Genomic DNA, 27035 nt, shown 5'->3' on the forward strand with positions numbered 1-27035 from the left:
CTGGGATGCCTCCTTTTTCTGTCAGACGGGTCCTCCCTGATGAACGGGAAAGGTGGTGTTTCCTCCAGTGGCTGGAAGTTTCCAAGGTAACTGTTTCTGCGTGACCAGAACGAAGCCCGGGAGAGCCAGCCCAAGAAAGCTAAGCCGACCTGACCTCTACGGTGTTCAAACCCTGATTGTGACGATTGGTCAGAAATCATTTGTAAAATACAAAAGGTCCTTTGAACGCTAAAACTTTCTTTTAAAGGTTCTTTTAAATAGGAATCAAATAATAGCCTAATTTTAAATAGAATTTCTGGGTCTGGAGGCCCAGGCAGAAGGAATATATAGTTCCTTTCAAATGGCAGTTCCTCTCCACTGAGAACAATAAAGTGAAATAATGATTTTTCCTTCTCAAAGATTCAGAATAATGGAGTGGCCCTGAAAACAGTTTAGTGAGTGCATCGTTCCTGGAGGCCTTTAATCATTATTTTTCTTATTGCCCGAGTCTTTGCTCAAGTGAAATCTAGGGGTCATACAAGGAGGATAAGGAGCCTCGAAAAGTCAAACCTGTGTCTTAATTTTTAAATTAACTCCAGAATGACAGCACTGGTTTGTCCCTCCTCCAGTGATAATAATAATATCCGTAAGCACTTACTCTGTGACACAGACAGGGGTAGATCAAAGTAATCAGGTGGGACAGTCCTTGCTTCACATGGGACTCAACGTCCAAGTGGGAGGAGAACAGGTATTTGAGCCCTATTTTATAGATGAGGAAACTGAGACGCAGTGAAGTTAAATGACTTGCCTGAGGCCCCACAGCAGGCAAGTGGAAGTGTCAGAATTAGAACCCAGGCCCCCTGAGTCCATGTTCTTTCCACAAGACCATATTCCAGGAGAATACCAGCAGAAATAATGGAATCATTCTTTGTGACAACTCGAGAAGCAGGAGCACTGGCATCTTCGATGTGTGGGAGAAGCATTAGGTCTACATTGCTCTTTTCACTGTGCTCTGTACCTCAGTTTCCTCATCTGTAAAACTGGGATCAAATACCTGCTCTCCCTCCCTCTTAGAGCCTCTTGTGGGATGGGATCTGTGTCTGATCTGACGATCCTGTATTTTTCCCAGCACTTAGCACAGTGCCTGGCACATAGTACTGCCTAACAAACAACCACAGTTATATTATTATCACTATTCTGCTGGGTACTAATGGACTTCAGCCATCCACCATGCCTGAGTCCCAAATGAGGGAATGTGATTCCGCAAATCAGTAGTGCCTGGATAAGATAAAGCCCGGGAAGATTTTTTTTTGTGTTTAATGTATGGTACTTAAGTGTGTACTAGATGCCGGGCACTCTACCGTTCGCTGGGTTAGTTGCAAGCTGTGCAGGTTGGGCATCGTCAGTGTCTCAAGTGGGGCTCACAGTCTTAATCCCTAATTTACAGATGTGGTAACTGAGGCTCAGAGAAGTGCAGGGGCTTGCCCAGGGTCACAAGGCAGACACGTGGTGGAGCCGGAATCAGAACCCAAGTCCTTCTGGCTCCCAGTCCAGTGCTTTGTGCTTGAGGCCATGCTGCTCTGATGGAAGCATTCATCAATCAGAGGCACCATCCCACCTTCCTGAGAAGCTTTTATTAGGGCTCACTCCGGGCGTACAGACCCAAAACGTCACTCATTCATTCATTCAATCGTATTTATTGAGCGCTTACTGTGTGCAGAGCACTGTCCTAAGCGCTTGGGAAGTACAAGTTGGCAACATATAGAGACGGTCCCTACCCAACAGTGGGCTCACAGTCACGTCAAGCGCCAGAGCAACTCTGGACCTCCTCTGATCGCTGCCACTGAGAGTGGGACCTCCAGACTCCCCCCCAACTGAACGTACTCAAGTCTGAGCCCTCTCAGTTTGTCCAGCACTGGGCCAGCCTTGCCTTACTACCGCAAGCCGTCCTTCGTCTCAGTATTTTGTATTTCCATCTGATGTCCCTGTGTCTTCAGTCAATCCATCAGTGTTACTTATTGAGTGCTTACTGTGTGCAGGAAACTAAGCTCTTGGGAAAGTTTGCTGTCCGCCCACAAAGAGCTTACGGTCTAGTCGGGGGAAACAGGCAACATCATCAATGGTATTTACTGAGCACTTACTCTGTGCAGAGCATCATGCTAAATGTTTGGGAGAGGACCATACAAAAGAGATGGTAGACATGTCCCCTATCCACAATGAGGTTACAGATAGGGGAATTGGCGGGATGTAAGGTTATGTCCCCTCTCTCAGGGTCACACCTGGAGAGTTTCCAGTACTCTACCAGTTTTGATTACAGGAGGGAGAGTTAAGCAGAGGCAGATCCATTCCATTCCTAGCTTGGGCAGTGGCTAGCGAATGGAAGGCGATATGTTACAAGGCAAAACTCACCTGTGCTGGGCAGCAGCGGCGTGGGAAACCATCAAGGGCAGAGACTGCGTGGAAGGAGGCAATGTTAAATCACTTCCGTATTTTTTACTAAGAAAACCCTGTGGATACTGTACCAGAACGATTGCAAATGGAGTTGGGGCGTTCTGGGAGAGATGCTTGCTTGCTTGCTTGCTTGCTTGCTTGCTTATTTATTTATTTATTTGCTTATTTATTTATTTATTTATTATTATTTTTATTTATTTATTTATTCATTCATTCACTCATTTTATTTATTTATTTTTATTTATTTATTTATTTATTTATTTATTTATGTTACTTGTACATATCTATTCTATTTATTTTATTTTGTTAGTATGTTTGGTTTTGTTCTCTGTCTCCCCCTTTTCGACTGTGAGCCCACTGTTGGGTAGGGACTGTCTCTATGTGTTGCCAGCTTGTACTTCCCAAGCGCTTAGTACAGTGCTCTGCACACAGTAAGCGCTCAATAAATACGATTGATGATGATGATGATGATGATGTGTCCATGGCCTCGCTATGGGTTGGAGACGACGGCACAAGACAAGACAAGGTTTTTTTCATTTCAATCGTATTTATTGAGCGCTTACTGTGTGCAGAGCACTGTAGTAAGCGCTTGGGAAGTACAAGTTGGCAGCATATAGGTTATGTGCAAAAGCGTTGTGGGACCAAGGGCGGAGTGAATATCAAGTACTTAAGGTGTACAGAGCTGAGTGTAGGGGTGATGCAGAGGGGAGGGCGGATACCAGAAATGAGAGCCTAGTCAGGGAAGGCTTCTTGGAGGAGATGTGATTTTAGGAGGGCTTTGAAGGAGTGGACGGCGGTGGACTGTTAGATGTGGAGGAAGAAGGGGATCCAGGCCAGTGAGCATTAAGGACGGGCTTTATAAAAGGACTGTAATTATGAGGGCAGCTACTAAAACAAATTGCTCCACATTAGCATTTCAGGGCAGCAGTAAATAAAAACATGAATGGCTCTGTTTTGAGAGTACCATCTAGCTGATAGGATCCCAAAGCACTTTCCCAGTTTCCTGAGTCTCTCAGGAAAGCAATTCATCTTTCACGGACCTTTGTGGTGGCAGTCACTGTCTTGTGTTTAATTTACACAGGCTAGGCCCTGAGATGCTGGGCGAGAGAACAAGCAGGAACTCCTCTCACCTTCCCTGTCACTGCCGATCCTGGTCTGATCAGTGCCTAAGATATGGGTGTTCAAATAATAGGGACTCACTCCATGAAAGATTCACACGTTATTACATCCTAAAATCAGCTGGAGGAAGGGCGTTACCATGTGTTACTCCAGGGGCCTTTTGCTCGTAGCCGAAACTGTTATCCCTGGTTATGGCTTTTGTTTTGCTGCTTTCAGTCACCGGAGCCCCAGTCCCCTGACTGTCTCCTGCAACCTCCATCAGTTTGTCTTTCCGCGTCCCTTCGGCGGATGCACAGGCAGAAAATCATTCAGAAAGGGAGGACTGAGGGACAGAGATGCTTAATGATTGGAACCCTGGGCGAGAAAGTCAGGCAACTTGACTTTTGTCACTGACTGCTCTGGTCTCTCAATGAAACACTGGGGAGGTGTCATGTTTTCAGTGTCTCAGGTTCTTGGCTTGGGCGATAGGATCCCCAAGCACTTTCCCGGTTTCCTGCTTCTCTCAGGAAAGCAATTCATCTTTCACGGACCTTTGTCGTGACCTTGGGCGACCCTCTTCATCTAATTATGTTCCAAGGAAGCAGAAAAGCGACTATTTTCAGGGAAAAGCTTGGAACGTCTCTTCCCGCATTGGGAACAGAATACCCTCGGAGCAAGGCTTGAAAAGCCAATGAGCAGGTCACTGTTCCCCTTCCCCTGCTTCGGTTTGACACTAACAGGTACTTTGCCTGTGTGCACCCTTGAATTATGTTCGCCTACCCCAGTCGTGGGAGTTGTGATGAAGAGGAGAATCATTGCGCGTGGCAGAATATTGGAAAATAATAAATTATGGAGTTTATTCCTATCTTGTGGGGAACTGTGGATGCTCTTGTATATGTAGCCTCTCCTGGAAAAGCTTGAAACTCGAATAGTGCTTTATTCCCCGAATAGGTTGGTATTCCTTGGTACGTTTGGAGTTTGGATTTCCGGGTTTGGTTTTCTGGGACCCTGAGGTGACTGGCGGATCGCTTACAGATGGCATTTGTATTACATTCTTTAGAAAGGGTATGTCTCTGCAGGTAGCACTCCACAAGGGGTTATACAGAGTGGAATTTTTACCCTTTCCTCTCTTCCCTTCCTTCTTCCCCTCTCTCCTCTCCCTTCACTTCCACTTTTCATCTAGTCCTGTAGTCCTTTCCTGTTGTATATTTTTTTAAACTGCCTTTGCTAGGTACAGCAAAGTTCCATCTCTGTTACAAGTAATTTCCAGCCCTCATCTTACTGAGGCTGTTTTGATGAAGAATCTCTTAGGGACAAAGTACTTACAAGCTCTAAACTGAAAACATACGTACCTCCTTTTAGTTTCTTAAGGAGACATCTCTAGTTAGCTCCCGAAATGCCTGGTATTAACATACATTTTTAGAGCCAGGTTTGCTAAAATGAGCTTACCCGCTAAGGGCACATTAGTCACTTCAGGACCCAAATCAGTTAAACCTCTGGGACCTGGAGCTAAAAATAAAAGAAATATCCAATCTTTCCTCTGAAACATTCAGTCAGTCAATGAATCATATTTATATCGTGCTCACTGGGTGCAGAGCACTGTGCTAAGGACTTGAGAAAGTACAACAGAGTTAGTAGACAAAATCCCTGCCCACAAGAAGCTTACAGTCTACAGGGAGCAGCAAGAAAAGCCATGTCTACCATTGTCATTTTAGGTCTTAGAATGAAGACAACATCCGGGCCTGGGGGCTTTAAAAATAGCAAAAGGAATGCAGAGTTTTTATTAGAATGTGTCTAAAACTGCCCCAACAAATGCGATAAATAATAAATAAATAATGATGGCATTTATTAAGCATTTACCACGTGCAAAGCACTGTTCTAAGCGCTGGGGAGGTTACAAGGTGATCAGATTGTCCCACTTGGGGCTCACAGTCTTAATCCCCATTTTCCAGATGAGGTAACTGAGGCATAGAGAAGTGACTTGCTGAAAGTCACACAGCTGACAATTGGCGGAGCCGGGATTTGAACCCATGACCTCTGACTCCAAAGCCCGGGCTCTTTCCACCGAGCCTCGCTGCGATCTGGACTAGGCAGCCTGAAGGCTGTTAAGGAATAGACACTGTCGAAGCAAGAGAGGACGAGTGATCTAGAAAAAGGGCCCTCATGGGTCGTTTATGGCAAACTTTTAGAGAAACCAAAGACCGGCCCAGTCTACAGCACCTGCATGCAATATTCGGGGTTACGTACTATTTTTTGAGGGGAAAACTGGGAGCCAGCGGAAGAGAAGCACTTAGTACAGTGCTCTGCACAGAGTAAGTGCTCAGTAGATTCCATTGACTGATTTGATTGATGGATCGAGAAGCTGCTTTCAGCTAATAATAATAATGTTGGTATGTGTTAAGCACTTACTATGTGCCCAGCACTGTTCTAAGCTCTGGGGTAGCTACAAGTTCAAGAGGCCCATGAAAGTCGGGTGTATGTGTGTATTGAAGCAGCGTGGCTCAGTGGAAAGAGCCCGGGCTTTGGAGTCAGAGGTCATGGGTTCAGATGCCGGCTCCGCCACTTGTCAGCTGTGTGACTTTGGGCAAGTCACTTAACTTCTCTGGTCCTCAGTTCCCTCGTCTGTAAAATGGGGATTAAGACTGTGAGCCCCCCGTGGGACAACCTGATCACCTAGTAACCTCCCCAGCGCTTAGAACAGTGACTGTGAGCCCACTGTTGGGTAGGGACCGTCTCTATATGTTGCCAACTTGTACTTCCCAAGTGCTGAGTACAGTGCTCTGCACACAGTAAGCGCTCAATAAATACGATTGAATGAATGAATAAATGCTACTATTATTATTATTATTATTATTATTATTATTATTATTATTATTAGGAGCAGGGGGGAGATTTTTTTTTTTATCAGTCCTTCCCTTTTATGTTGCTTGGGTCAAACTGATCAGCCTATAAGATGATTCCTCCTCCTCTTCCTCCACCTCCAGCAGCGTAGTGTAGGGACAAGTGTCCATTAATCTGTGGAAACTATTCCAGGGATCCTCTCCTTTCTCTCCCTGCCGTGTTTGTATCAGTAGGAGTTTCGGTTTCATTCCCCAGATCTTTTTGTCTTTATCGTGCATAAACAGCAGAGAACCATGACACAGAAGCAGCGTGGCCCAGTGGAAAGAGCCCGGGCTTTGGAGTCAGAAGTCAGGGACCCAAATCCCGGCTCTGCCGACTGTCAGCTGTGTGGCTTTGGGCAAGTCACTTCACTTCTGTCGGCCTCTGTTCCCTCATCTGTAAAATGAGGGAACTGAAGATTAGCGGCACCTGTATATATGTATATATGTTTGTACATATTTATTACTCTGTTTATTTATTTATTTTATTTGTACATATCTATTCCATTTATTTTATTTTGTTAGTATGTTTGGTTTTGTTCTCTGTCCCCCTTTTAGACTGTGAGCCCATTGTTGGGTAGGGACTGTCTCTATATGTTGCCAATTTGTACTTCCCAAGCGCTTAGTACAGTGCTCTGCACATAGTAAGCGCTCAATAAATACGATTGATGATGACGATGATGACAAAATGGGGATTCAAACTGTGAGCCCCCCCCCCGTGGGGCAACCTGATGACCTTGTAACCTCCCCAGCGCTTAGAACAGTGCTTTGCACATAGTAAGCGCTTAATAAATGCCATTATTATTTTTATTATCATTATTATTATTATTATCATTATTATTATTATTATTATTATTATTATTATTATTATTATCCCTCTCCACCCACCTCCACCTGCTGTTTTTCAGGACTGAAGGTGAATCGGATTGGGTCCATGGGTCCGAATGCTATTGTCGCCCTCTGGTGGTTGAATCCTCAAAAGGTTAAGATGAATTGCAAAGCAAGAGGGAGACAGTTGAGAGAGAAAAGGATGTGCTGTCGCCAAAATATCCATTTTGACTGCAGAATTTTGGACAGCACATGCCAAAACAAAAATGCACCGGCCATGCTGGCCCAGTATTTTCTCCTTTCTCGGCTTCAAGGCTCTCCATCACCTCGCCCCCTCCTACCTCACCTCCCTTCTCTCCTCCTCCTTCTCTTAAGAGAAGCAGCGTGGCTCAGTGGAAAGAGCCCGGGCTTTGGAGTCAGAGGTCATGGGTTCAATTGCCAGCTGTGTGACTTTGGGCAAGTCACTTAACTTCTCTGGACCTCAGTGACCTCATCTGTAAAATGGGAATTAAGACTGTGAGCCCCCCGTGGGACAACCTGATCACCTTGTAACTTCCCCAGCGCTTAGAACAGTGTTTTGCACATAGTAAGCACTTAATAAATGCCATTATTGTTATTATTATTATTATTATTATTATTATTCTCCAGCCCAGCCCGCACCCTCTGCTCCTCTGCCGCTAACCTCCTCACCATGCCTCATTCTCGCCTGTCCCGCTGTCGACCCGCGGTCCACGTCCTCCCCCTGGCCTGGAATGCCCTCCCTCGGCACATCCGCCAAGGTAGCTCTCTTCCTCCCTTCAAGGCCCTACTGAGAGCTCACCTCCTCCAGGAGGCCTTCCCACACTCAGCCCCCTCCTTCCTCTCCCCCTCCTCCCCATCCCCCCTGCCTTACCTCCTTCCCCTCCCCACAGCACCTGTATAAATGTATATATGTTTGTATGTATTTATTACTCTATTTTACTTGTATATATTTATTTTATTTTGTTAATATGTTTTGTTTTGTTGTCTGTCTCCCCCTTCTAGACTGTGAGCCCGCTGTTGGGTAGGGACCGTCTCTATATGTTGCCAACTTGTACTTCCCAAGCGCTTAGTACAGTGCTCTGCACACAGTAAGCGCTCAATAAATACGATTGAATGAATGCATGAAATTAATTTGGAGTCATTTCTCCTCAGTGGGTGTTTATCTCTTGTACTGAATGAAAGAGCGAGAGCATGGAATATAAAATGTTCAGGGGACAGAGAGTAGAACTTGACCCACTTTTTTTCCATTTCTCTCTTCCTCCCAAGAGTTTGTACCTCTTCAGCATGGCAGAGTTGATGTGCTCCATCTGGGGAACTGACAGCACAGGCTGGTTATAATGATGCTTTCAAATGTCTTCACTGAGTCTGTAATTAAATGACATCACTGAGTCTTAAACGCATCTGCTGTGAAAGTCAGAAGGCTAAATTATCCCATTAAAGGGAGAAATGTGTTGCTCGGTGTTAAAGAAGCTCAAGTTTAGTATGCTGAAGGGAAAGCTGCTGAAAGGCAAGTTGAGCGTGGTCCATTGTGGGAAGATTGGGAGGCCGGGAGGCCGCGAAGTTCAGAACATGCTGTTCAGAACCACAGCTGCACTCTCGTAAACTTGGAAAAAGAACTTCTTCTTTTCCCCAGATTCACATAACTGCTTGGCAGTCGGTTTTCACTTCATTTCGGGACAGCAGGCCCAAGGGATCAGCCCCACTCTGTCACTACAAGAGGGGTGTGGGATGTGACAGCAGGGGCGAAAGGATTGCATTCTGCTGAAGTGGCAGTCTTATTTGAAAAAAACTTAGGTTTGTCAGTGAACCTTGGCTCTCTTGGTGTTGGGTTGCCCTGATGTTTTTCTAGTCTTTCAACAATACACCCTGCCCTCAGTCAGTTGTGCCAAAGCCTAGCGCTTGACCTAAAATCTAGTCACGCTTAGTACAGTGCTGTGCACACGGTAAGTGCTCAATGAATATGATTGAATGAATGAAATTTTAGAGTGAGGGGAATCGGGGGAGAGGAAGAAAAGAATCGTTAATTGCAATTCCAGGTTTAACCCTCCTGGAGTTCCTCACATGAAGTTTGTACTGTCGGGTGACTGACAGTAAATAATTTATCCTCTCAGAGTCTGTTTCTTCACATAGCTCCTTACCTCACAGGACTGTCGAGATGGAGACCAGGTGTTAACGTTGCCGAACGCTTGGGAGAATGGCAATCGTAAATGATTGTTACGGTTAGTTTTCTTGGAGATGGAGGTCAGGGAGCTTGTGTACTCTCCCATGTGCTTAGTATAGTGCTTAACCAAGGAGGCATTCAATAAGTTCTATTGATTGATAGATGTCAGATTCATCGATGAGGTTTCTTTTTCAGATGAAGTACTCTGCAGTCTTAAGGAGTCATAGTAGCAGAAGAGCCTACAACCTTGGGGCTGTCAGTTTCTTGGCGGTGTGACAAAATCCACACTGAAGCATTTTCCTAGATAAGCATCAGACCCTTGGGTAGACATACAGCCTCTAAAAACATTTCCCTCCTTCATTATACTAAGATGGTTTAGCATTCTTATGGCACTGTGGGTTTTTCAGAGTTCTTTATGATCATTTTGCAGTCACTCTTAAGTAATGTGCGAATAGCCATGTAGCAACTTTTTAGGTCACGGCAGCAAGGCATTATCGCATCTCTGCCCAAGTGTCCACCTGAGGAAAACAGTGGAAGCTCACCTCCCATGGTGGTTGTCTGAATAGTAAATAATGATGATAGTGAGACGTGCTGCTAATATAAATCAGTGTTCTTCCTCCTTCTTAGACTGTGAGTTCCATGTGGGGCAGGCACAGTTTCCAACCTGATTAACTTGAATCTACCCCAGCGCTTAGAACAGTGCTTGAAGTGTTTAACAAATACTGGGATTATTGTTAATTATTATAAACGTTCAGCATTAGCAACTAACCTCCTCACTGTGCCTTGTTCTCGCCTGTCCCGCCATCGACCCCCGGCCCACGTCATCCCCCGGGCCTGGAATGCCCTCCCTCCGCACATCCACCAAGCTAGCTCTCTTCCTCCTGTCAAAGCCCTACTGAGAGCTCACCTCCTCCAGGAGGCCTTCCCAGACTGAGCCCCCTCCTTCCTCTCCCCTTCCTCCCCCTCCCCATCTCCCCCGCCTTACCTCCTTCCCCTCCCCACAGCACCTGTATATATGTTTGTACATATTTATTATTCTATATATTTATTTTACTTGTACATATTTATTCTATTTATTCTATTTTGTGAATATGGTTTGTTTTGTTGTCTGTCTCCCCCTTCTAGACTGTGAGCCTGCTGTTGGGTAGGGACCGTCTCTATATGTTGCCAACTTGTACTTCCCAAGTGCTTAGTACAGTGCTGTGCACACAGTAAGCGCTCAATAAATATGATTGAATGAATGAATGAATGAGGAGGGAGAGTTTGGGTGGATCAGGAGGGGTTGAGGAAGCAGGAACTGCCAGGTTGTGAAGTAGTTTGTCCACACAATTTCCAGGCACACATTCATTCATTGTCGTATTTATTGAGTGCTTACTGTGTGCAGAGCACTGTATTAAGCGCTTGATCTGTTCTCAAACATAGTTCTAGCCTCCAGAGGCTCATGTGGTATCTAAAAACCTTTGGAAGAATGGTCCCAAGAGGATACAAGTGTGGAGGCTTCAAGTCTGTCAGGTGTGAAACCACCGTATTGTGTTGCAGTTTCTCTGATGTCTGCTCTGTTGCTCTTCCGATGTGAGATGCGATGCACATTCCGCTTCTGAAGACATCATCTCATTACTTCAGTCTTTTTTATTGAGAGGAGTTTCTGTGATGTCTGCTCTGTTGCTCTTCCGATGTGAGATGCAATGCACGTTCCGCTTCTGAAGACGTCATCTCATTACTTCCGTCGTATTTATTGAGTGCTTACTGTGTGCAGAGCACTGTACTAAGCGCTTGATCTGTTCTCAAACGTAGTTATAGCCTCCAGAGGCTCATGCGGTATCTAAAAACCTTTGGAAGAATGGCCCCAAGAGGATACAAGCCTGGAGGCTTCAGGTTTCTCAGGTGTGAAACCACTGTATTGTGTTGCAGTTTCTCTGATGTCTGCTCTGTTGCTCTTCGGATGTGAGATGCGATGCACATTCTGCTTCTGAAGACGTCATCTCATTACTTCAGTCATATTTATTGAGTGTTTATTGTGTGCAGAGCACTGTACTAAGCACTTGATCTGTTCTCAAACATAGTTATAGCCTCCAGAGGCTCATGCGGTATCTAAAAACCTTTGGAAGAATGGCCCCAAGAGGATACAAGCCTGGAGGCTTCAGGTTTCTCAGGTGTGAAACCACTGTATTGTGTTGCAGTTTCTCTGATGTCTGCTCTGTTGCTCTTCGGATGTGAGATGCGATGCACATTCTGCTTCTGAAGACGTCATCTCATTACTTCAGTCATATTTATTGAGTGTTTATTGTGTGCAGAGCACTGTACTAAGCACTTGATCTGTTCTCAAACATAGTTATAGCCTCCAGAGGCTCATGCGGTATCTAAAAACCTTTGGAAGAATGGCCCCAAGAGGATACAAGCCTGGAGGCTTCAAGTCTGTCAGGTGTGAAACCACTGTATTGTGTTGCAGTTTCTCTGATGTCTGCTCTGTTGCTCTTCCGATGTGAGATGCGATGCACGTTCTGCTTCTGAAGACATCATCTCATTACTTCAGTCGTATTTATTGAGAGGAGTTTCTGTGATGTCTGCTCTGTTGCTCTTCCGATGTGAGATGCGATGCACGTTCCGCTTCTGAAGACGTCATCTCATTACTTCCGTCGTATTTATTGAGTGCTTACTGTGTGCAGAGCACTGTACTAAGCGCTTGATCTGTTCTCAAACGTAGTTATAGCCTCCAGAGGCTCATGCGGTATCTAAAAACCTTTGGAAGAATGGCCCCAAGAGGATACAAGCCTGGAGGCTTCAAGTTTCTCAGGTGTGAAACCACTGTATTGTGTTGCAGTTTCTCTGATGTCTGCTCTGTTGCTCTTCCGACGTGAGATGCGATGCACGTTCAGCTTCTGAAGACGTCATCTCATTACTTGAGTCATATTTATTGAGTGTTTACTGTGTGCAGAGCACTGTACTAAGCACTTGATCTGTTCTCAAACATAGTTATAGCCTCCAGAGGCTCATGCAGTATCTAAAAACCTTTGGAAGAATGGCCCCAAGAGGATAAAAGCCTGGAGGCTTCAGGTTTCTCAGGTGTGAAACCACTGTATTGTGTTGCAGTTTCTCTGATGTCTGCTCTGTTGCTCTTCCGATGTGAGATGCGATTTATTTTATTTTGTTAGTATGTTTGGTTTTGTTCTCTGTCTCTTCCTTTTAGACTGTGAGCCCACTGTTGGGTAGCGACTGTCTCTATATGTTGCCAATTTGTACTTCCCAAGCACCTAGTGCAGTGCTCTGCACATAGTAAGCGCTCAATAAATACGATTGATGATGATGATGCGATGAACTTTCCGCTTCTGAAGATGTCATCTCATTACTCCAGTCCTGGTAGCACCCCCTCTGCTTGGACACCCCTAGGGTTTCTTCCTTTCTGACATAGCCCTGCTAATTCCCTCTGGCCAGCAGGACCTCTCAGCCCTTTGTCCATTTGGCCTTACAACCAACAAGTTCTGCTGCTAGAGAGCCAGGACTGTGTGAGCTCAGGAATTCCTCAGGGCCAAAAGGTTGCCTGCTGCCTGATAAATAATGAATGTGTAGATATCGCGGCCCTGAAATCTGATCTTTCCGGCTGCAGAAAGAGCAGTCCTACTTCAGGGTCCTCGATGTGGTAAATGAATCCGCGACTGATGAGTGTAATTGTCACCGCTGTCGGAGCGGAAACAAACTCTTGAAGGGAGGAGCAAGCCCACAGACACTTGGAAACTGCGGAAGAAGCCGATAAACGGCTTGATTTTTGCAGGAAGTGTTTGATAGACATCACTACCTGAGATGGCAGATGAGCTTGCATCCTCCCCAGGTGGCCGCTTACGGATCCCTAAATGTGAAGGAGCCCTGAAGAGAGGAGGCACAAAGATGATTTGATTTCCTGGAAACAGTGGGATTGATTTCCTTTACCCCTCCATGCTCCATGGCAGTGAAAGGAAAGAAATGGAGAGGTAGCAGGGTTTGCAGTAGGGTGGAGAAGCCATCCGTATCTGAGTCACAAGTTCAGTCTTTTCCGGCATCAGTTCTGATTGAAAACTCATGTCTGTTTGGTCACTAGCCATCATCCCATATGAAATAAGTATTGGATTCCCCAGGTGGTTTCCAGAGATCCTTGTCGTCGTTCTCCCTCTCCATCTCTCCCTCTCTCAACCACCTGGGCAGTTTCCTATTTGGGATGACAAAGGATGGGGACAAGAGGGAGTGGGGGGAACTTGGTGATAGAAATTGCCCTCTCCAACCTGGGAGAGAGACATTTTTGGTTTGGGTTTCGTTCCATTGCACCCACCCACGGCAAAGAAGCACTTGTTTGCCAGATAAACAGAGAACATTAGCCCTCTAGAATGTCAGTCCCAACAGCTTTCCCAAACATTAAACTCACTTAGAAAATAATTAGTAATCCAGAAACGCATTTAAACTCAATCCTCCAAAGCAAGGAGGGAGAGAGGGAGATGTACATTTGATTATCCCAACAAATGCATACTTAGTTGTTGAACTAGCAATTAGATTTTAGGGAAAGTAGATATTTATGTAGATTCGGGCATGTGGAATGGTTTTAATAATTAAAATCTCATTCTTTTTGAGGCAGTTTACGGGCGAGATGGAGAGCCCTTCCCTTCTACTGTATTGTTTCCCGAATCTGTGTCACATCAGCAATACCCCAAACTGATGCTGGCTCCCTGGAGGCAGAAAACATATCCAACTCTTAGCAGTTATTTTGACCTTGCTGGAAGGATCTGCCGTCACCGTTGAGACTCATTAGATCCTTTATTCTCAAGGAGCAGAGATACCATATCTCTGATAGCTTTTCCCTCCTGCCATTTCAGCCTCCTGTTTTTTGCAATTGTGCTCACTTTGCAAGGACACTGTAGAGCAGATTGTACTTGTCCACGGGAAGTATTTACTTTGATATGTAAGTTTTTGAAAAGAGTGGAAAACAAACTGCAGAAGAAAATCATTCCCAAAGAGCAGAAGCTTGAATTACGGACGTGGTGCCTTCCATATTATTACAGAATACGTAATGCAGGGAAAAAGGAGGAAAATTCAACTTTCTGAAATTGGAAAGACTGTGGAGGGTGGGGTTTGTTTTGACTTTGGGGTATGTGACAAAAGGAAGTGCATATTGAAAAGAATTTCCCATATATATTGTGCTTTAACTGGAAGCCCGATGAAAGCACATACCCAGAATTTCCTTCCTGTATTCAATTGTGCTTGGCTGGAAATTCTGTGAATCTTCCTACTTAAGTAGGATTGGACTGAGAGAGACCATTTGGGAAAAGTTATTTCTATAGGGATCAATGGTGCTGGGCTCAATATCTGTTTGTACAGATTTGCTACTCTATTTTACCTATACTTATTTACTATTCTATTTATTTTGTTAATGATGTGCTGTTAGCTTTAATTCTATTTGTTCTGACGACTTGACCCCTGTCCACATGTTTTGTTTTGTTGTCTGTCTCCCCCTTCTAGACTGTGAGCCCGTTGTTGGGTAGGGACCGTCTCTATACGTTGCCAACTTCCCAAGCGCTTAGTACAGTGCTCTGCACACAGTAAGCGCTCAATAAATACGATTGACTGAATGAACAGTGATCCTTGCTGAGGCACTGCAGGGTAAAATGCAGGTCTTAGTCCCGGGTGCACTTTAATGAAGGCAGAACATGTTCTTCCCGAATTAGGTGATGTAGACCCAGTGACCTGCATAGGTTCTTCCTGGTACTGTAGGGTTCTGCCAATTTAGTTTCTCTTCCTTCCGTTCCAACATTGTATCATTATCCTTTGCAGAATCCTCATCAAGTGGAGGAGACTGTGTTGACCCGTGAAGAAAATGAGGTGCGGAGAGGTCTAGGTTCCCCAGGCTCAATGAGAGGCAGTCTTGAAAGCAAGGAGTGGACTGGGCTCAGCTCCTGTTCGAGCGACTGTGTAGCCACCCAATTTATTCATGAGTGTAAGGGTCTAAGTTCATCTTGACGTTGCAAATCCAGTCCAGCCAATGTCTTGCTTCTCATCCCCTTAAAATGTTGCCGAATTTGTGTAAATCCCCAGAAAACTGAGATTGGCTTCTTTCACTGTGTTCCTTGGGCAGAGCGGCGGGGCCGGGGCGGTGGAGGGGAGGTGTTTTGTTTTGCCCGGGCCATCCAACACCCTCCCTCCACATCTGCGAAAGTGCGGAAGGTATTTCTGAAATGAATACAATTCATTTTACTCACCCTGTTCACGGATTCTGGTCTTTACCTTTCGCAGATGAAGTTTTCCCCCGTCGTCCCTCTATTTGTTTTACTGGAAGAGTTCCAGGCAGCTAATAGTGTGCGATTGCCACACAGCTGGCTGCCGCTGATCACTTTTTCTTCTTCAAATGCAATATTGTTGAGCCCCATTGAGCTGCGTCTCTGCCAACATAACCCTTTTTCTGTTTTACAGAGCATCTAGCATATTGTCAGTGCTCACTAAATGTTAAATGGAAGAAAAATTGATGTAACGTTTTCCTCCATGTGTCCCCTGCGTATGGAATGGATGCACATACATCAGTTGAATATAGCCGTTCTTCAATAATCAGGGATGGAGTCATTTAGCAAAGAGAGGATGGCATTAATGGTTCTGTTTGCTCCTCAAACCAAGACCATAAAATCATAATCTTCATTAAAGAGTTGTAAAGTTGTCTTGTTTTAGTGGCTCAGCCATCTAATGCCTCCTTGCTTTTTAGTGCAATTTAGTACGTTGACCCTCTTCTTTGCTGCCCTGAGTTTATGAGACTTGCTGTCCTCTGGGAATTATTATCCATAATGAGATGGCTGTGAGTTTCCAGAGCCCCTTTAGGGCACCAAGGGAGGCATTTTCAATGATGTGGAAAGTAGACGAGAAGGCTGAATCATTCCAGCATTTTCTCAGACACTGCTTATCCCCTATTTGAAGTTCAAACCAAAGCAAGGCCCAGTAAAGGCAGCAGCGTGGCTCTGTGGAAAGAGCGTGGGTCTGAATGGCACCGCTGTGTGACCTTGAGTAAGTCACTTCACGTCTCTGTGCCTCAGTTATTTCATATGTAAAATGAGGATTAAGACTCTAAGCCCGTGTGGGATATAAACTGTGTCCAATCAGGTTAGCGTGTACCTACCTCTAGCACTTAGTACAGTGCCTGGCACATAGTAAGTGCTGAACAAATACCATTTTTTAAGAAAAAAGCACAGAAAGGGGCAAATGCTGCCCACTTGGTAACTCTTGATTCACTCTGAATTCATTTGTGAGGGACTCAGACTTGAATGGATCTAGTTTTTTTTTTTCTTTCAAAATTATGTTAAAGTTTAGAAAGGCACATAGTAAGTGTCTTTTTAAATACCATTAAAAAAAGCGATATCGACGATATTGTCCACCGTTAAACCCAGTGTGCCGAGTAATCCACTTTGCAGTGTGTTACATCCCTGCCCTCCTATTGCATTCCACACACTGGCAGGAGCCTGATTATCAGGGATGAAAGAAGGTGAGTGGCATTGCTCAAACCACTCACTCCATCAGTCCATCAGTGGAATTTATTGAGCGCTTACTATATCTAGCATACTGTGCTGAGTGCTTGGGAGAATAGGGATAGGGAAAGTAAACAAGATGCTTACCTTCAAGGAGCTTACAATCTAGTAGGGAAGACAAACATTAAAATAAGTTATAGGTAGGGGCAACAATCAGATATTAAATTACGTACTTAAGTGCTGTTGGAATGGAGAGTGGGGTGAGTTCAATCATTTACTGAGCGCTTACTGTGTGCAGAACACTGTACTAAGCGCTTGGAAAGTACAATTCGGCAGTACTTAGGTGTTTAAGGATAAGGACTGCCTGGATCTCCTCCAGTAAAACCAACAGAGGGACAGTGGGGGAGTAACTTCCTCTGCAAGATCAGAATCCATGAATGGGGTGAATAAAATGAATTGGGTTTATTTCAAAAATAGCTTCTATACTTTAGCAGATGATGAGGGAGGGTGTTAGATGGTCCAGGCAAAACAAATAAGCAAACAAAAAGAACAAAAAAAAAAAACAAAATAAAAGAAGCCAATCTCAGTTTACTGGGGATTTATACACATTTTGCAAAAGTTTAAGGGGATGAGAAGCAGGCCATTGGCTGGACTGGATGTACAACATCAAGATGAACTGAGCCTTTACAGTCGTGAATAGTTTGTGTGGCTATTTGTAAAATAGTTATTTACATGTTACTATCCTGGCACACTTTTGCTACCGACAGCTCTGTGAATGGCTTGTTTCTGTCTTCCCTGTTAGGTTGTAAGCTTCTCAAAGGCAGGGATGTCTGTTAACTCTATTATACTCTCCCAAGTGCTTATTACAGTGTCCTGCACACAGTAAGCGGTAAATTGAGAGACAAAAGCATGCGTCTAAAAATATGGGGAAATTGTTACAGAAAAAACGGCACTCCCTAGTAAAATGATATCCACCCAAACATACTTTAAAGATGGATGGTGCCCCTTCATTTGCTGAGTGTTCTTTTCTGTGTTTTGGAGATGTTTTTTTCATTCAGTAATCCAGTGGTATTTATTGAGCACTTACTGTAGTGCAGAGCACTGGGAACTTGGGAAGGTACAATACATAGGGTTGATAGACACAATCCATCGCCCACAAGGAGCTTACAGTCCACATCCTATTTTAACATCCCATTTGTTGTTAAGACTCTTTGACTGGGTACTGTTTGACTATAAAAAGCCATTCTTCTGCACTCTGTGGTAAACTTTCCCCTTAATAACCTTAATGAGTCAAGCCAGTTCGGAAAGTTATCACTACGTTTCAGAGTAACTTGTTTTTGGTAACAAGAGTCAGTCATATTTTCCCCAAGCCTTTATAGTTTAGGGCACAGGGCGCATCTATCAAATGACTCTCAACACAATGCTTGGAAATCCATAAGAGTGCGAATTTCCACTAACCAACCGGGTGGGAGACGAAAGGAAGGAGTCATGTGGCTCAGTGGAAAGAGCCCGGGCTTTGGAGTCAGAGGTCATGGGTTCAAATTCCGGCTCCGCCAGGTATCAACTGTGTGACTTTGGGCAAGTCTTAACTTCTCTGGGCCTCAGTTACCTCATCTGTAAAATGGGGATTAAGACTGTGAGCCCCCCGTGGGACAACCTGATCACCTTGTAAGCTCCCCAGCACTTAGAACAGTGCTTTGCACGTAGTAAGCGCTTAATAAATGCCATCATTATTATTATTATTTTTAAGTACCCCGGTGGCTAAGATGCTGTGCCTACCCTCCAAACCTCCCCAATCCTAGGCTGCAGATAAACTCCCCAAAGCATCTCCACACTGAAAAGAAAACAAACTAGATCAGTACTTTGCATCCGTGGACACATACTAACTACCTGAGGAGTGGTTTGGGCAGATTCCCCTCCTCCTGCCAAAGCCCAGAGATTAGAGAGTCCTAGATTCAAGGCCCTGCTGAGAGCTCACCTCCTCCAGGAGGCCTTCCCAGACTGAGCCCCCTCCTTCTTCTCCCCCTCGTCCCCCTCTCCATCCCCCCCGCCTTACCTCCTTCCCTTCCCCACAGCACATGTATATATGTATATATGCTTGTACGTATTACTCTATTTTACTTGTACATATCCATTCTATTTATTTTATTTTGTTAATATGTTTTGTTTTGTTGTCTGTCTCCCCTTCTAGACTGTTAGCCCGCTGTTGGGTAGGGACCGTCTCTATATGTTGCCAACTTGTACTTCCCAAGCGCTTAGTACAGTGCTCTGCACACAGTAAGCACTCAATAAATACGATTGATTGATTGATTAAGAAGGATGCTCACAGTCTGTCCCACCTAGGTGTGGCCATTGCTTATTTGAGCTTCTGCTGCTACCAAATTTGGAAGCACTTCAAACATTTCCACAAAACTAAAATGGCAGCACCTCCAACTTCTTTTAAGACATAAGGGAGTTTCTCAGACCAAAGACTGCCAACTCCAAGTAGTCTGGTTAGCTTCCTGGTGATCAGAGAGAGCATCTACCTACTCCCTTGTATCGTACTTTCCCAAGCGCTTAATACAGTGTTCTGCACACAGTAAGCGCTCAATAAATACCATTGATTGATTCTTAATTTCCACCAGTTTTCTTACACTTGATGACCTTGGAGACGCCTTCCAACCCTACCATTCTGTATCTGTCTCTTGGAATTCTTCTTCTGGATGGAAAGCTGGATGATGCAGAGGTTTGGTTTGGGTTTTGTTTAGGGGAACACCTGATTTCAGAGTAGGGCCGCCTCTCCAGTTAAGTGCCTGCGAAGCTAATTATTCAGTGATTTGGTAATGAAAAGACCCTGCCATCTGTCTGCTGATTTAATGGAGTGTCAGCACATCCCAAATAGGAAGTAATTGGATTGACAGATACAAAGCCCGTTATTATACTGTTATTATCTGATTGGAAAAAGCAGGCAGAGGAGCACACAACTGTAGCAAAACTAATCTGATGATGTCTGTTGTTCCCGGAACGCGCAGTCTGCCACAAAGAATTCATGGGCTTTGAAACCCCCTGACCGTCTTGGGAACGTTCAGAGCTCCTTCTCTCTGAATTCATCTCTGCATTCTTATTACAAATCATTATAATGCAATCTAATAAAACCCAGTTTGCATAAAGATGGGGCCCATTTATAAAACTGTCACCACAGCCACTCTATTAATAGAGCCATTTTAAAGATTTATTGGAAGCATATGTTACTTTTTACAGGGGGCCAGATTGAGTGCTACAGGATTTGAACATGCAAAAGAATGTGCCACTGGTTATGATGACTGGAAAAAAAATAAAAGGTTATTCGACTCTAGGAATGTCGTAAAGTAGTTCTGTCTTCTTACATTTCCTGTACTGTCGTCAAGCAGTGATCTCACTCAGTTATTCGGGACGGTGTTCAGTCTAGGGTATGCTTAAAATTTCTCCTATAGACCATTCCTTTTCAGCCTGTCTGCCCTGCATCTCTTAAAGTCCAGGGCAGCTGCTGAAATTGCCAGTGGTTATCGGGGATGGAGTTAGGGCTGCGCTCTCGTGATTTCTCTGTTTGTCACAGGAATCTGGTGGAATGGGTGATGCACTGATGCCTGCAGTGGGTATTAAATCGGGAATCGGGACCTGGAGAACATTGCAGGAATTTGCGGTTCTGTTGGTCTCCTGTAGAGCAGTAGGCGGTGAACCAGGAGAAAGTTTAACACAGAATGCAGAAGATTGGCTTTTTATAGTCAAAAAGTATCCAATCAAAGAGTCTTAATAACAGATGGGATGTTAAAATAGTGTGTGGACTGTAACCTCATTGCAGGAATTTGTGGTTCAGTTGGTCTACGGTAGAGAACTAGGTTGGAAACTAGGGGTCTTACATTGAAGGCCTGTTCCAAATTGTCATGTGCTTTGTTTTTTCTTTGATTTTTTTTTTTTCCAGTGATGATTCTTTCTCTTTCCATATTTCACCTAGTCAATCCACGTGCCTGTATAAGCACTCTCCTATTTAGGGTAAACACTCACCATTTGCATTTTTGCCATTAGGATCAGTCGTGACTCTACCCAATAGTGCACATTTCTTTGAAATTTACCATTCAACCTGTAAATTACAGGTCAGGGTGGTAGCATGGTCTTTCCGTGAAGAACCAACCACAGAGAAAGGATTGGATTGGATTGGATAGGTGGGATGAAAAGATATACTATCCAATTCCCTGTCATCTCCACACTCCATATGTGTACCTTTTAACAAATTAAATGTGTAGGGGAAGGGAAATGGTAAATTTTAGGACACGAAGGAGACTCCTGTTTCACTAGTTCTTTGTTTTCCAAGAGTGCTGTTATGTTTTCCTACGCTAATTACTGGGGAGAAAAAAAAATATTCCATTAGAAATTATTTTCCTCCTGATGGCTGTGAGCAACACATCAGTCATCCGTGGCATGCCTTGCTTATGTTTTGCTGGAAGTTAAGTATGTTATTTGTTAGCTCTTATGAATAATCAAAAGATTTAGAGCCTTCTGCAACCTATTGTCACTCTTAGAAGAAATGTAGTGACTCAGGGCCACATGGAAGGAGGAGAGTGAGGAATGGGTCTCAGGAAATAGTCACTGTTCCTTTTTCCACTTAGACTTTGAGCCTCGTGATGAACAGGGACTGTGTCCAACCTGATTATTTGTGTCTACTCCAGCGCTTAGAACAGTGCTGGACATGTGGTAACCATTTAACAGATACCATAGTGATAATAATAATTATTGCTGTTACTTGAAGAACAAATTTAAGGAAGAGGGTACCTCCTGAACCAAACCACATCCTAGGACCAACATCAGACTCAATCAGTGGTATTTACTGAGCACTGTGTGCAGAGCCTTGTACTAAGTGTTTGTATTAAGTAATTTGCATAATACCAACAACCTTATTAAGTACACATGGCTGGTCTGGGGACTTTGTTAAATGAATTCATTCATTCAGTCGTTTTTATTGAGGATTTACTGTGTGCAGAGCACTGTACTAAGCACTTGTAGAGTATAGTTTGGCAACATATAGAGACAATCCCTACCCAAAACGGGCTCACAGTCTAGAATGGTTTGGTTCCACCTGTGGTCAATTTCAGTTTACTCTTCCATTTCTCCCTCTCCTTCTTACTGAATTTGTAACTGCATTTGGATTTTGGAGACCACAGCCTTCTTGAAACCAGGGACTGGTCTGCTTCCCTGAAAAGTCAGAGCATCTCATTGAGTTTGGAACTCCCTGCTTCTCAGATCTGTAATGTCTCCTGAAACAAAAGGGTGTTTTTTTCCATTCTTGGAAAAATCCTGATTGGAGTTAGGTTGGACTGTATTTGAATAGCTGTAATGCATTTCTGCCCTCTTGTCCCTCCATGCTGGATAGAGTTAGAGGTTAAAAAACTGGGGTCAAATGCAGCTGCCACTGAGAATGAAAGAAACAGTTGTGACAGGTTCAGGAAGACCTCTTGCCCACATCCTGCCTCTGGTCTGGAACTCCCTCCCCTTCATACTCTATTTATTTATTTTATTACTCTGTTTATTTATTTATTTATTGCTCTATTTATTTATTTTATTACTCTATTTATTTATTTATTGCTCTATTTATTTATTTATTTTATTACTCTATTTATTTATTTATTTTATTACTTTATTTATTTATTTATTGCTCTATTTATTTATTTATTTTATTACTCTATTTTATTACTCTATTTTATTTGTACATATTCTATTCATTTTATTTTGTTAATATGTTTTGTTTTGTTCTCTGTCTCCCCCTTCTAGACTGTGAGCCCACTGTTGGGTAGGGACCATCTCTAAATGTTGCCAACTTGTACTTCCCAAGCGCTTAGTACAGTGCTCTGCACACAGTAAGCGCCCAATAAATACGATTGAATGAATGAATGACCACATTACTCTCCCCACCTTCAAAGCTTCATTAAAATCACATCTCCTCCAAGAAGCCTTCCCTGACTCAGCCTTCATTTTCCCCACTCCCTCTCTCTCTTTTGCTTCACCCTTGCCCTTGGATTTGTACCCTTTAAGCACTTGAAATTCACCCCACCCTCAGCACTTAAGTTCATATCCGTAATAATAATAATAGTAATGGCATTTATTAAGCACTTACTATGTGCAAAGCACTGTTCTAAGCACTGGGGAAGTAACAAGGTGATCAGGTTGTCCCACGGGGGGCTCACAGTCTTAATCCCCATTTTACAGATGAGGGAACTGAGGCACAGAGAAGTGAAGTGACTTGCCCAAAGTCACACAGCTGGCAATTAGCGGAGCCGGGATTTGAACCCATGACCTCTGACTCCAAAGCCCCGGCTCTTTCCACTGAGCCACGCTGCTTCTCAATTCATTTTAACACCTGTCTCCCCCACTAGACTGTAAACTTGGCCACCAACTCTGTCATATTGTCGCCCTAAGTACAGCGATCTGCACAGATAAGCACTCAATCAGTACGATTGATTGATCACTGTCATTCCCAGCGGGAGAAGATGGAAGCAGCTGAGCCTCTGGCCTATTGAAAAGAATGAAAAGATATTTGGGGTTTCTGTAGTATAACCTCAGTGGATTAGAGTAAGGATGAAGTTTTGTGAAGCTTACAGTGTGGGAGAAATGAGCCCTGTGACCGGGTGGGAACGAAACAGCCTCCTACAATTTAATAGACTGGTTCTTGCTAATGTTTGTTTTACATTAATTAGTATGCGGAGGCTTCCTTGTGAAATCATTACTTTGGTAATGAGATCCACCTTCCACATGATTACGAAAAGAAAAGGAAAAAGAAGGTGGCCCCTTAACTAGTTACCACTCATTGGAATTGGTTTGGAAATGTTTTTCTTCTAAGTTTTGCTGGTGGCCATTAATAAGGATTTTATTGGGTTAAAATATTAGGAAGATCCAATTTGACTGCATAAGGCGCTTCTTTCAACAAAGCTATAGTCCTTCTGCTATGGAAACTTCCTCCTAGCTCCCCTAGCATTCCTCCCTACCCTCTTCTTAAATGCCTGGCTTCCATTAAAGGAAATGAAAGTTGCTTAGGTGCATCAGGAGAACAATGGCCCCAAGGGGAATTAGAATTAGTGGGGGGGTTTGATGTAAAATAAACCTCTGGTTAAACCAAATTTAATCTCATTAGTAAGGTAATTGTGCTATTAAGGGAAATGACCGGCCAGGTTAAAGGGAAAACAAGCCGGCTCAGCCTAATCACTTCATGTAACTTTGTGTCCTCTGGAGGACAGACCTGGAACCAGGAGTTTGGATATGTGAATTGCTCCCCAAATTCTCTGCTGGCTATAATGATGTTCTTGGGAAAGTGTGATGTGAAAGGTGGCAGTTGTTATTGTAGAGAAGCAGCGTGGCCCAGTGGAAAGAGCCCAGGCTTTGGAGTCAGTGGTCAGGGGTTCAAATCCCGGCTCCGCCAATTGTCAGCTGTGTGACTTTGGGCAAGTCACTTAACTTCTCTGTGCCTCAGTTCCCTCATCTGTCAAATGGGGATTAAGACTGTGAGCCCCCTTGGGACAACCTGATCACCTTGTAACCTCCCCAGCGCGTAGAACAGTGCTATGCACATAGGAAGCGCTTAATAAATGCCATCATTATTATTATATCCAACAGATTACCACTCTCCCCACTTTCAGAACCCCATTCAAATCACATTTCTAGACTGCAAGCCTGTTGTTGGGTAGGGATTGTCTCTGTTGTCGAACTGTGTTTTCCAAGCACTTAGTACAGTGCTCTGCACACAGTAAGTGCTCAGTAAATATGATTGAATGAATGAATCTCCTCCAAGAGGCCTTCTCTAACTCCTCTTTTCCCTTACTCTCTTTCTCCCTTCTGCATTTCCTCTGTGTGTGGAACTGTACCCTTTAAGTACTTGATGGTCATCCCACCCTCAGTTTCACAGCACTTATGTACGTATCCATAATTTATTTTAATGTCTGTTTCTCCCACTAGACAGTAAGGTCCTTGTGGGCAAGAACTGTGTCCTGCCGCTTGCGTTATACTCTCAAGTGTATAATACACTGCTCTGCACACAGAAAGCACTTAATGACATTGATTGATTAGCAGTAGTATTAGCGTTATTTGTCAGTCATGCTCTGGATGAAATGCCCCGTTCTAAGCACTTGGGAAATCAATCAGTGGATCGTGCTTATTGAGGAACAGTTAGCACAGCTACCTTCAGGCACAAACCCAAGAGGAATTTCAGATCACCCATTACCTCAGAAGTCTCTGTTTTGGGGGGTTTTTTCGTTCTTTTTTTTTTTTTTTTTGCAGTATTTATCAGGTGCTTATTGTGTGCCATTCATTCATTCAGACATATTTATTGAGCACTTGCTGTGTGCGAAGCACTGTACTAAGCACTTGGAAAGTACAGTTCGGCAAAATATAGAGGCAGTTCCCACCCGACAATGGGCTCATGGTCTAGAAGGGGGAGACAGACAGCAAAACAAAACAAGTAGACAGGTGTCAATACCATCAAAATAAATATTTTGATATTTTTCAAATATCAAGCACGACATCATGGCAGAGTGGAAAGAGAATAGGCTTGGGAGTCAGAGGTTGTGGTTTCTAATTCTGCCTCTGTCACTTATCTGCTGTGTGACCTTGGGCAAGCCACTTAACTTCTCTGTGCCTCAGTTACTTCATCTGTAGAAAGGGGTTTAAGACTGTGAACCCCACATGGGGCAGCCTGCTTACCTTGTATCTACCCCAGGGCTTAGAACAATGTCTGGCACATAATAAGCGCTTAACAAATTCCATAATTATTATTACTACTAAGGGCTGAGATAGGTATAAGCTAATCAGATTGCATACAGTCCATGTCTCACATAGGACTCACAGTCTTAATCTCCATTTTACAAATGAGGGAACCGAGGCACAGAGATGTTAAGCTATTTGCCCAAGGTCACACCGCAGACAATAGGCAGAGCCGGGAACAGAACCCAGGTCCTCTGACTCCGAGGCCAAGCTCTCTGTACTAGACCGTGCTGAAATTCTTGTGAGGTTGAGTTTGGACCCAATTTGAAGAATCCTTTGAAAAATTATTATGGTTTGGAAGAAATATCCAGCTAGAATTCAGCCAACCCCCTGCCATGGGTTCATATTGCTCTAAACTGTAAGCTCCTTGTGGGCAGAGAACATACCTACCCACTCTGTTATATTGTACTCTTCCAAGTACTTAGTACAGTGCTCTGCACGCAGTAAGTGCTCAGTAAATATCATTGATTAGTAATTGTCTTTGCAACTGGTTTGTTGTCCACCCTTCCATTTCCACACATAGTTGTGAGAACTCAGATTAACAGAAAGATTTGAAACCATTTATAGATTGAACCTCTTTACTGTATTCTGAGGAAATCTGAAATGCCATTTTCAACCAGGTGGAATTGGGATATGATTTGGGGAAAAGGATTCCAAGTTTAGCTTAGTACAATTACAGCTTAGTAATTGAACCTGAAATGACATGTAGAAAGGCAGGAATGAGTGTTTGGATTTGGGGAATGAGGGACTCTGGTGCATTGAAGTACCCTAGGAAAAGTCGCAGATTATTTTACCTCTGTCTCGTAAACTAGAAAAAAACCAACAAGTTCTGTTTCTTGTCTGTGAGGTTTGAGAAGCTGGCAGGGAAATGGATGGAAGAAATAAAACGCAACTCCATATCTTAGAGAGTAGTATATTTCATTTCTCAGATAAGTTTTTGTGTCAATATGAGTCTTTTTTATTTTTAACATGATTTTTTAAAGTAAAACAGCTATGGTTGGTGATAATGTTAGGACTTAAATTTCCAAAATGATAAGCTTTTTTAAAAATCCAAATCACTGTCATTTATTTTTTTTTACAAGGTACTCCATTGTGCCTAAAGTGCTTTTCTGTCTAGAGGGAACACCTAATTGTAGTCACAAATCACTTGCAGTGCATTCTTGGAAAGATAAAGTCAAATTTGTCTATCAGCCTGCAGGTTTTGAATTTCATGTTTGGTGTCCTTCTTTTTTTTCCCCCCTCTGATTAACATTTCCTTCTTTCACCTCCTCTGCTTATGCTAGGCCTGTATTTCCCCTGACTATAAATATGACTGGTTGAATTCTTTTTTGCTTTCTGGGGGTGTCGTTCTTTTATTGGGGCATCCCCGGTGGATCTGATTATAATCCA

The 27035-nt window shown here is 43.7% G+C and overlaps 1 protein-coding gene and 1 non-coding gene across 3 annotated transcripts in view; both read left to right on the top strand.

The window, feature by feature from the left end:
• EXOC4 (exocyst complex component 4) overlaps positions 1-27035 on the top strand; it is a 628131-nt gene that overhangs the window by 422371 nt on the left and 178725 nt on the right. The window lies entirely within an intron of this gene.
• Positions 2241-2378, top strand: LOC119933796. The gene has a single exon (XR_005452668.1). It is a non-coding gene; the product is annotated as a small nucleolar RNA SNORA7 (small nucleolar RNA).

This window comes from Tachyglossus aculeatus, chromosome 10 (assembly GCF_015852505.1).
Source record: "Tachyglossus aculeatus isolate mTacAcu1 chromosome 10, mTacAcu1.pri, whole genome shotgun sequence".
NCBI lineage: Eukaryota > Metazoa > Chordata > Mammalia > Monotremata > Tachyglossidae > Tachyglossus > Tachyglossus aculeatus.